Below are 10,395 nucleotides of genomic sequence, written 5' to 3'. Positions count from 1 at the left end.
AGCTGGCAGCCATCGCCTCACGGGACCCCCACCTCCTGGGAGCGGTAAGGGCAGGGGGAAGCAAGGGACACAGACGCTGACGAAACACTGTTCCCCAAAGATACGCTCTTCTGTGGTGGACTCTTCGAAACGCATAACCTGTGACGACCGCCCCGCTTCCCAGGACGGAGGGAACGGCCTGGCTAGAGCAGAGATGGCAGTGCAGAGACCTGGCCCATCTGGCAACCGAGGAAAGGACCAAGTAACTATCTGCCCCTCGCGAGGGGTTCTCTGTGCACTTCATCCCCACTCTTCAGCACGGCTTCGCCGCCGCCGGCCACAGCCCACGCGGTGACTTTGCAGGCCAGGCCGGGGGCGAGCCTCCCACATACGCCCACAATTTCTGTGACACACAATCAGCTCAGACAGGAGGATGGAGCAACATTTACAAACCAACCGACGAAATGAAGAAATATATAAATAGATATATAAATATAACTGTGTTTTTATGCTTTGTCATGAAGGTCTGTAAAAAGGAAAAAAAAAAAGAACAAATCCCCAATTTTCTAAAAAACCCAAGCAAACAAAACCAAGAAAAAAAACCACAAAATAATAATTAAAAAACCCTACAAAAATAAAACTCCAAGTCCCATCCCTCCCCACCACCTGAATGGCAGACCAGTTCCTCTGACGCTTGACGCTCCTCTTTCACTCTCGGGTTTTGTTTCCTTTCTGTTTTGCACTACAATGGGATGGTGGTATTGGAGAGGATTGGATGCCAGCTCCACCCCTGTCGCCTCCTCCTCCTCCCCCTTCCCCAAATCCTGTCTCTGGGGAGCAGTGTGGACAAGTCACATCCGACAAAGTTACCAAACACATCAGTCGACAAAAAAGCACTCTGAGTCAACAAACGTTTTCCATGTCACTGGTTGGCAAACAAAGAAAACAAGCCCAGCTGCGCTCTAACTGCGCTTTGTGGTGGAAAGGAAAGTGTGGGGCTTCACGTGGGCCCATCTGATTGCCCTCTGGACAGCTGAGACTGAGATGGACAAATTCAGGATTGGCTGGGATTATTGCTTGGTTCCCTAGCCCTTAGGCTCCTCTCCTTTTACCTTAATCCCTGTACCCATGACTACTTCAGCTCACCCACATCCCGACTTTCGCAGTTCTACACATGCCCAACACCCATTCTCCAGATCCCTATAGCCTGGTGACAACTGCCTCATTATCTGTGCCCAACACCTAATTTCCTAACTGCCTTGCTATATGGGCCCTTGTCAATTTCCAGTCCATATGCTCATACACTTGATAATTTATAGGCCTACATCCAAGTCCATATGCCCACACCCTTCCAGCCAGTCCCAACATGCAGCCTCATCTTTTCATATTCAGCCCTATATTGTGCACCCTAATATTTACCCCTTATCCCAAATGCTCACCTGATGATTCTCTAGGGATTCTCTGCTCGTTATGGTTCCCAAGTGACTGGCAAACACTGTTCTGCAAAAGGCTGTCAATAGAAATGCTTATTACTCCTGTATTGTCAGCAAACTCATAAACTGTACCTTGCACTGACACTTCCTAAAAAATACTCAAAGAAAACATGAAGGCAGCTATAGCCTGTCCCCAGGGCATCAAGTCTGCCAAAGCAGATCCTTGTTGTTTTAGAGAGGTTTCAGATAAAACTAGTGGGCTACTGTCCATGGACAAAGACAGGATTGAGAATCAAACCCCCGAAGGGCATAAAAGTGAACAGTCTGTACAGCCAACATTATGTATAAAATCCATAAAATCCATAAAATCCCAGCCGCTGAGGAGATGTGGTTGTGGACTCAGTATTCTGTCTCCAAGTTTAACTTGTATGTATGAAATCCATCATCAGTAAACAGCTGTGTTGATCCCAAAGGCCCCTTTCACCTAACACTTTTAGCCCTTGCATGGCTCTAGCTGATTATAGGTCTGTGTCTTCCTTAATGGGATGCCCAAATGAAAAGGGTATTGGGGGTGGGGGGTTGTTTACATAGAAGATATAGAGCTAAAATCTGTTCCTGTATGGAATAAAGTCAAAGAGGTTACTCCTGATCTATTTAAAGTGTTACTTTGCACGTCTTACCTCTGAGTAACCTGCTGCAAATAGCAGAGTTGTTTCACTGTCACTGAGACCAGAATTTGGCCCATTATCTCATTTTATTCTACATGAGAAGCAAATTCTGAATAATGTCTAACAATTTACCTTTACCACTCCTGTTTTCCTCCATAGACACCAGACAGATGCTGGACCCTGTTAGCAAAGTCTCCCCTTTAGTCTCTCAGTACAGCCTTTGCTTCACTTGTGCACCACCCAGTCTCACTCAGGGGCAGAGGCAGTAAATCCTAGTACTGGCAACTAGAACCTTCTGAAGAGGCTCGAGAAAAGGAGATTGTGACACGTCACGCTTGGCAACCTGCAGCCCAGGGGCCACCTTGAGAGAAGCTAGCAGCTCAGAAACGCTCATTTTCATAAAGTTTCGCTAAACTTGAGACACGAGATAGGATACAAAAGCTGGATTTGGTTGGCTCACTCACGGCTGGCTTGATTTGACCCTCGGAGGGACAAATCCATTGTTGGTGTAACTCCACTGATAAAAGGGGACTTCCACCAGGCATTGGGTTGGTCTGGAAAGACCATAAGTACAACAAGTAGTTTGATCAGGAAAATTAAAAGGAAAGCAGAATTATGCAAAGGACTGGGCAGTCTAATCCTCTTCCACCACCATCTGTAGACCCCCATGCGAATGTACTGAATTACATTTGCCAAAGAGTTTCTTGTGTTGGTTGTTTTGATTTACAGTCGGTGGATGCATTGTAAAGCAGTATTATAGCTAAAGTCTAGTAGCTGACACAGGGATTTATGTGGTGATATTATGCAGAAGAAAACCATCAATATTCATATAGATTCCATTAGACTGGACTATGCAGGAAACGCAAAAATTCTACCAATTATTTAATATTATGTTATTTGCAAAAACAATTGCTGCTTTGTAGGAAGATAATGTGTGTAATGTGAAGGCAATTCCTCTTGTATATAAGTTCATCTCCATCTTCATCATGGTAGTTATTAAAACAGCCTCGTCTCATCCTGTAGATAAGGAACACGCTGTCTGTACTGTGCAAGTCTCGTTGTGCTCACTGAAAACAAAACAATGTGTTCAATAAAGCACAGCACAAATCCAGAACCTGAGGGAACAGCCAAACCTTGGAAGGACCCCTTCCCCAACCGGCCAACAGTTGCTTCATTATAAATGGATTTTTTTCATTGTTCTTTAAAAAGTTTTACAGGAAAAAAAATGAGAAGAAAAAGAATTGGAGGGAAAAAATTGCTATGCAAAATCCAGTGAAGTCTATGACTCACATCTCTCTCCCCCATTCTGCTGTCTCTTCCCTTTCTTCCATCTCTTTCTCATACCTTCTTTCCAATCCACTTCTATCCTTCTCTTTTATTCTTCTTAATTCCCAGTGCACTTTTCTATCCAGAGAGGGAGCAGTATTACCGGTATGAGAGCAGGTATCTGCGAGCTCAAACTCCCCAATTCTCCACCTGACTCTAGAGAACCTTTGTCAAGTCCAATTTCTCCCCTATGCCTCGATTCCAATCTTCTGTAAAATGGGGATAACAATAGTTCCTAGTCCACAGGGGTATTGTGCAGTTGAATTAATTAGCACCGGCTCAGTGCTTTGAGATCCTGGAAAGAAAATTCTATCAAAGTGTTAAGTATTATTCTGAATAATAATGAACATTTCTATTACATTTCTCTCTTTTCCTTTTTCTCACAAATAATTCTTCATTTCTTTATTCTTCTTCCTTAGCTCTCCTTTCACTTCTTTCTTTTCTTCCCATTCTTGGCTCTTCTGCTATGTTTGCTTTATCTAATGGACCAACCAGAAACGTTGTGTGACTGCATCTTCTCCTGTCACAGTTTTTTTTGAAGGGGAGGAATCTTGTGAGTTCTCAACTGCCATGGTTTGCTGAGAGAAACAGGGACCACAGTATTTAAAACTGGGCAGCACTTCTGAGTCCCGTTCCCTGAGGCTTCCATGTCCTTTGGGCCCAACGGGATTTGGGACAAGAAGCAGGGAGGGCTGTGCAGGGCAGATCCATTAAAGCAGACACTTTTTTGAGGCCTGGGGGCAGGGGGTAAGTGGCAACCAGCCCTGATGCATGGGAACAGGGCCCCGTCTGCATGCTTTCTGACCCGTCCATAGTGACAAGTCACATTCAGAACAACACTTCAGAAGTAATCACAATGTGAATGTGAGGAGGTCAAACAACAAACGGAAAACAAAAAACCCTGCGCCTATTTCTCCTCTTGAGTATAGTAGTATATATGCACAAAAACATTTTCCTAAAGGAAATTTTGGTTTGCGGAACTGTTGGAAAAAATAACCCTTTCTTCCTAAAGAAAAGCAGTCTTCTGGGAAAAGAAGTGAGAATGATAGCTGCCCCGTGGGGTTTGAGCACAAGGGCTTCTAGGGGACCCCGCAAATACCACAGTGTGCTCCTTGGCTGGGTCCAAAATGCTGGCAAACTTGCAAAGCAGGAAGGAGGGACCAAACAACACCAATTACTGAACTGAAAGCAAATCCAACCGTAAGCAGCTCTGTTGATGCTCTCTAGGTTGAGCTAGATGCAAGCCTGTGGAGGGGAGGGGGCCATTGCCAGGTGCAGGGTCATTTCCATTCTAGGCTGCTGCCACCACTCTTGGCTTTTCCTCATCACTTCAGTTCCGTTTGACTCTTTTCTTTTCTCTTTTTGTGCACATGAGAAATAAAACCAATTTTTTTTCATATGTCATTTTTGTGGCTTCTGGCTTGTTTCTCTTTCCCTCTCTCCCTCCCTCAGCACTTCTCTGTCACCAGCAGATTCCCCTTGAGGTCTCCAGGACATTACACTTGTTGTACCTAGCACCCTTCGGGCACCATGCAAACAACACTACGATTGCTAACAACCACCACACCATGAGATGGAAACCACTGCACATGCTTGCAACCCCTTACAGCACAATCCAGCCTCTGAGCCCCCCACCCAGCACTCCGTTGACTGCCAGCAGGACTCCCTCTCCTATTGATCTCACTCAGCTGACTCCCAATGACCCATAACACAGCTGCTGTCCCCAGGTAGCTCAGAAAATCAGAGTGCTAATGGCTAGCCACCGCATTAGGACATGGGGCAACCCAGAGGCCTCTTCCACTCTGCACCTCTTTCCTCATAACCCACCTGGGGATGAGCAACGCCTGCTCCGCGTGCCTCTGAGAGGGCTTCCATCCTCCAGGATCAGCCCTGGTTCTCCATGAGAGCATCAGACCCCTCAGGTCTTACCCCCACCCCTCTGCTGCCGCACTTGTAGCTTCATTAGTGGAATCCTGCCAGCCTGATGTTTTGTTATAGCCTGCTTTTGCTGAATCTCTGTCTTGGTCAACAGCAGGGCAAAGCCAAATGCAGAGTTATTAATAACCTGTTCTCCAAACAATTCATCGTTCGCCTAACAAAGAGCTAGACATTATATTAAGGTATGCTGTAAACACACCAAGTACTGAGGTATTCACTCAATTTTTCCTCAGTCAAGCATTAATTCTCCAGGAAGTCGAACACAGTTTAAGGTCACAGAGGCGGAGTAAAAATGTAGCAAGGAGTCAGGCTAGGCTAAATCAGTTTTGCTTCTCCAATTTTGAGTCATTTAATATTATTTTCACAACAGCCCATGAAAGTCAGTTGGCCAGATTTTCTGCTCGTGTGTGTGTATTTCAAGGAAAGTCTGTGCAGAAATGCTGTCAGGAAATCAAATGCTCTCATGAAGCTTTCTCTCAGAAAGTCAGACAGTTAAAATGTTTCCTTTTGTTTCGGTTTATATTTTCCCTTGCAATATTAATAGAATAGGCTGAAAATCCTCCAACATGGCATTTTCCATAAGTGAAAGTCAATTTGTTGAAGTCCATACAGTCCATAAAAGCAATTCAATTTCCACAACACTGCAGTAAAGCTGCCTGGCGGCTCTCGAGAAGCCAGGGAGCCTGCCTTGCAGTGCTCGCCGCTGGGCAGACAGGCCCGGAGCGTGCTCCAAATCAGAACAAAACCAGATTTCCAAATTCTGAAATCTTCCACGTGCCAGAATTACCCTTCTCTATTGAAGTTTAGGTGAGAACAGTCAAACGGTGGTCTGCCATGAGATCTGGATGTTAAACTGGCTGGAGTCAAAGGAAATCACTATGCTCACTGGTGAAGGTGAAAGGCAAAGACCCAACACATGGACACACCAGAAGAAAGCAAAAAGGCTTTTCAAAATTCATCCTGGTAAAATAATACTAGGAGAAAGATTGAGAAGTCAGCATGATCATCTCATTTGAAATCCCTGTTAATACAACCCAGAAAACTGCACCTTGAGGTTCCTGTACAGGGCTCCTTAACTGAGAGTTGAACTGTAGCAAAACTTTTGTAACTTCCAAGAATTTATGGATCTTGCAAAAAGAAACAATTGCATGAAAGAACAATTTCTACCATTAAACTAATATTATGTACTTTTAATAATCTCTCATAAGCAATGGGTGATATTAGTGTGAAAATGTTGTATGATAAAACCAAAAAGAACACCACAGTCTGTCTGCAAATGAGGAAAATGATACTGTAAGAAATCACACAACTCTATGAAAAGAAATCCTATTCATAAATAACTCTGACAGGAAAAATAAAGAAAAGTTTGAACATTCTGAGATGATGACAACCTTGTTTAAAAATAAATGAATTCTTTAATAAGGTGTAGGCAAGGCAACGGTTGGAACAGCTGAGCAGTCACAGTGCCAGACAACCTATCTAGATAACGCACATCCGAAGGCGTTAAGTGAGCTAGCGGATGGATTTATTGGACCACACACAATCAGTCCTGAAACACTGTAAGGACCTGGGGATATGGTAAAGGAAAGAATAGCAAACACGGCACCAATGTTTTAAGGGAAAAAAATCATCCTGAAAATTGCCATCTAGCAAATCTACACACTGATACTTGTATCCAAAGTAAAATACTTTAAAATATTAAGGGAAGATCAGGTCACTGAACAAGTACCCATTAGCGAAGATATGCATAGGAACAGCCTGTTACGTCTTATCTGTTTTAGAAAAAATAAAGATGGTAACATTCTCAGGACAGTTAACTTAGGAGATTCAGGAGCTGTCTGCAAAGGAAGTTTGTTAGAGCACATACTGCAAGCCCCTAGTACTTGGAAATCATGAACCGAGTACACACAAAATCACAAGAATGACTGGAAATCGTGTGATTCGCACAGCACACCAGATATTATTTTGTATATATGTATGTGCATGTATATAATATTAAAAAAAAAACACTTTTGACTTCTGATTTTACCACACTCAAGACCTTACAGTTACATCACTAATTGTACCTCTTCCACTGCAAGAGCCAGAAATTTCCTCATTTTAGTAAAAAGTGAGCATCTCACCTCATCACAAGGGCCCTACGGTTTAGTGCTTTAGGAAGCAGCTCAAATGTCACAAGAGCCGGTGATGGCCCTGCAGCTCCCGACAAGGCTGACAGGAGCTGGTTTGATACTGGAGCTTCCCAGCAAAGACTTTTTTCTTTTTTCCTGCCTTCTGCTGTGTACTGTTTTGGTGGAAGCTGCCCATCCAAAGCACGTTTGATCATTGTGGGTTCAATAGTCTCCCTACAAGGTGCAAATTCATGCCACACCAGCTGCTCGGGGAGGACCTTTTGCCACTGTTCCTTAGCAGGAGAAAGCCCATTGCCAGACCTGGCCACGTCCTGCAGCTCCTGCCTCCTTGACACCTTTTCCATCCCTCCCTTCAAACACTGCCTTGCCCGGTCTCCTGCCACAGGCACACTCCCTCTCCGCATCACAACTCCCATGGAAAACCTGGATTCTCTATAATCCCCTTCCCCTTCTCTGCCTCCAGCCCCTTCAGGAAGGAGCCCTCCCAGTCTCCTTGGCATACCCACTGCTCAGGCACCACCAGCTACTCCATGCACACCTCTCCTGCACACATTCATGGGACCTTCTCAATCCTTCTGGTCTTAGCCATATTATTTTCTGTTGCTCTCTGTAGTCCCCCTTACTGCTCTGACAGCAGCCAGGTTTCGGTGCAGAGCCAACATCCCTCTTCACCACAGGCAGCCTAATTTTCCATTCCTGCAGCTTATAAGCAAACGCTGAGCAACTTACACTGAAACCACCCATGACTTCAGTCCTGGTGAGAAAACCCTTAATGGGTTGTCTTAACCCAGGGCAAGACACGGCCGTGGTTTCGCCGAGAGCCATACACCAGACTTTGCTGAAGGATAAGCCCTCAGTCAAGAGAAATATATCAAAAATGGCTTCACTTCTAAATTGTCTTTTTCCAAAACATATTCTTTACATCAGAACCGCTCTGGTTTTACCTTTCTGCCCATTCAGAAGGAAATGAATCATTCTGTTTTAAAGAGACACGCTGACGATGAAATATTACAAACATAATGACTTTCAGCCTGAGACCAATTTCAAGCACACCCTGTTGAACACTTACGAAAGGAAGACAAACAAAACCTGCACAGAAAACCCAAAGGGTATAAGGCTGAGCGGTGTGAAATTTCACACAGATCTAGCACTGCTGTGTACAGAAGAAGGACGCATTTTTCCTCCACAGAAGGCTCCACCAGAAGGCAGCTTTACCTGCAGCCCTGCACAGGCACCTCCTCGCCCCGCCAGCAGCACGCAGTGACAGCGCCTGGCTCATACGGCGGCTTCCATGTAGGCACTTTGCAGTCTCATATATGAAAGTCAAACCATCATTAACAAGCAAATCAACCCAAAGCTCCTTCTTTTCAAGCCCCTTTCTCTAACATCAAGACCAGTACTTTTAGAATTGCTTTAAAAATCTCTATTTTATTTTTGAGGAAACTGCTTGTAATGTAGCTGAGAAAAGTGAGCTTATGGACCAAGATTCCCCATCCTGGCAGCTATTCTTCTACTGATTGGTTTTTGTTCTTACTGTTTGCTAATTGAAGAAGACCGAAAATCACTTCTCCAGATACGCTTCAAATCTCAGAGCATGACATAAAATCCAGGAATCCGAATTTCTACCAAGCAATGCCTAGCTAACAGTTAGCTGTCTAACCCATCAGGAAAGTTTATATATCCCATCCCCCTGCTAAAGCTGAGTAGAAATAGGATAATAGCTTGCCAGTGCTATCAGCTGAGACAACCTTTTATCTCAAGCAGAAACGGTCCACACTCAGAAGTCCCAGACTGTGTACAGAATTATCATTCTTAAATGTCAGGGATTGCCTGTTTTAAATTAAAAAGTCCTATAGAAAAAAAAATAGTAGTGAAAGAATTCATCTGAGGTTGCAAAGCTGGATATCTAAAAGTTCAGAAGTGCCAGAACACGGGAAGACCGGACACAATTCTGCAGGCAATGGGCCAGGGCGAACAGGAGAGAAATTAAAATGAACTTGTCATACTTCTTGCTCTGTAACTCTGAAGAGTCTATAAGTAACACAGGATAAGATTAGCACCAGAAGTTTTCGATACCACAAACAGAACCCCCTCATACACTCCTACCCTCTCTGTACTGCTCTCCCCTACCACCCACCTTTGTCCAGTGATTCATTTACATCACGTAAGTGTAACACACTAGTAGGTTAAATCTGCTAATAAACCAGGATGTGAGCGTGTTATACCTACTTAGTATTCAGTTTGCTCTTTTATAAATGATCTGGTAGAGAATCAGGCCCTCCTCTCCCTCTCTAGCTGACTCTCATCTGATTCTAATTCAATTTCTCTGCCTATTGTTTATTTCACCGCTCCCCTGTGAAGTGTCAAATGCTGATGTTCCGTCAGCCTAGAACTGTCGTTTATATTTGTCATTCAGTCCTTGTTAAAAAATAAAACAGGACTGCGCCTGCCTTGGCGCGCTCTGCCTGGGAATTCCCTGTGGTAAAATTAGTCCATTTAGATGGAAAGTTTTGTGTCACTCCCCTGTCTAAATTGGCAGATCTGGCTCTTTTGCAAAAACCAATAAACTGTGAACCTTGATGCATCTGTCAGTCAAACTCATCTTTCGTGAGCAAAGCCAGATGACAACAAAAGCCAGGCAGGCTCCTCCGATTGGCTCTTCTCATTTAGGCATATCAGGAGGCACCTGTCACTCCTCCGGCTCCGCACCGCACTCAGAGGGACTCCATTCATGGAGCACTGAGTCCTTCCTGGGGGCTGGGTTGGGGCTGGGATGGGGAAAGGAGGAAGGGGGAGCTCATCCTCTTTGGTTGCAATAAATCTGCAGCTTGGCTCTTTCCTCGTGGCTCTCGTGAGAGGCGAGGAACAGGCATCACCTTTTGTTCTGGCCTTTTTTTTCCCCCACATATTAAATGAAAG

General features: G+C 44.5%; 1 long non-coding RNA gene across 2 annotated transcripts in view; it reads right to left on the bottom strand.

Annotated features, from left to right (window-relative positions):
* Positions 1–621: 621 nt before the first annotated feature.
* Positions 622–10,395, bottom strand: part of LOC121073171 — a 103,260-nt gene continuing 93,486 nt past the window's right edge. Inside the window, exons 4-5 of one of the 2 annotated variants that reach the window (XR_005821534.1) lie at positions 2,213–3,147; positions 622–1,479 (exon numbers count right to left, since the gene is read on the bottom strand). This is a non-coding gene — a long non-coding RNA (uncharacterized LOC121073171). Of the gene's footprint in view, positions 3,148–10,395 lie in introns of both variants that reach the window. The other variant, XR_005821533.1, reaches the window with a different exon arrangement.

Source organism: Cygnus olor, chromosome 7 (assembly GCF_009769625.2).
Source record: "Cygnus olor isolate bCygOlo1 chromosome 7, bCygOlo1.pri.v2, whole genome shotgun sequence".
NCBI classification, from domain to species: domain Eukaryota; kingdom Metazoa; phylum Chordata; class Aves; order Anseriformes; family Anatidae; genus Cygnus; species Cygnus olor.
This window is presented reverse-complemented; position numbering and strand designations above follow the sequence as displayed.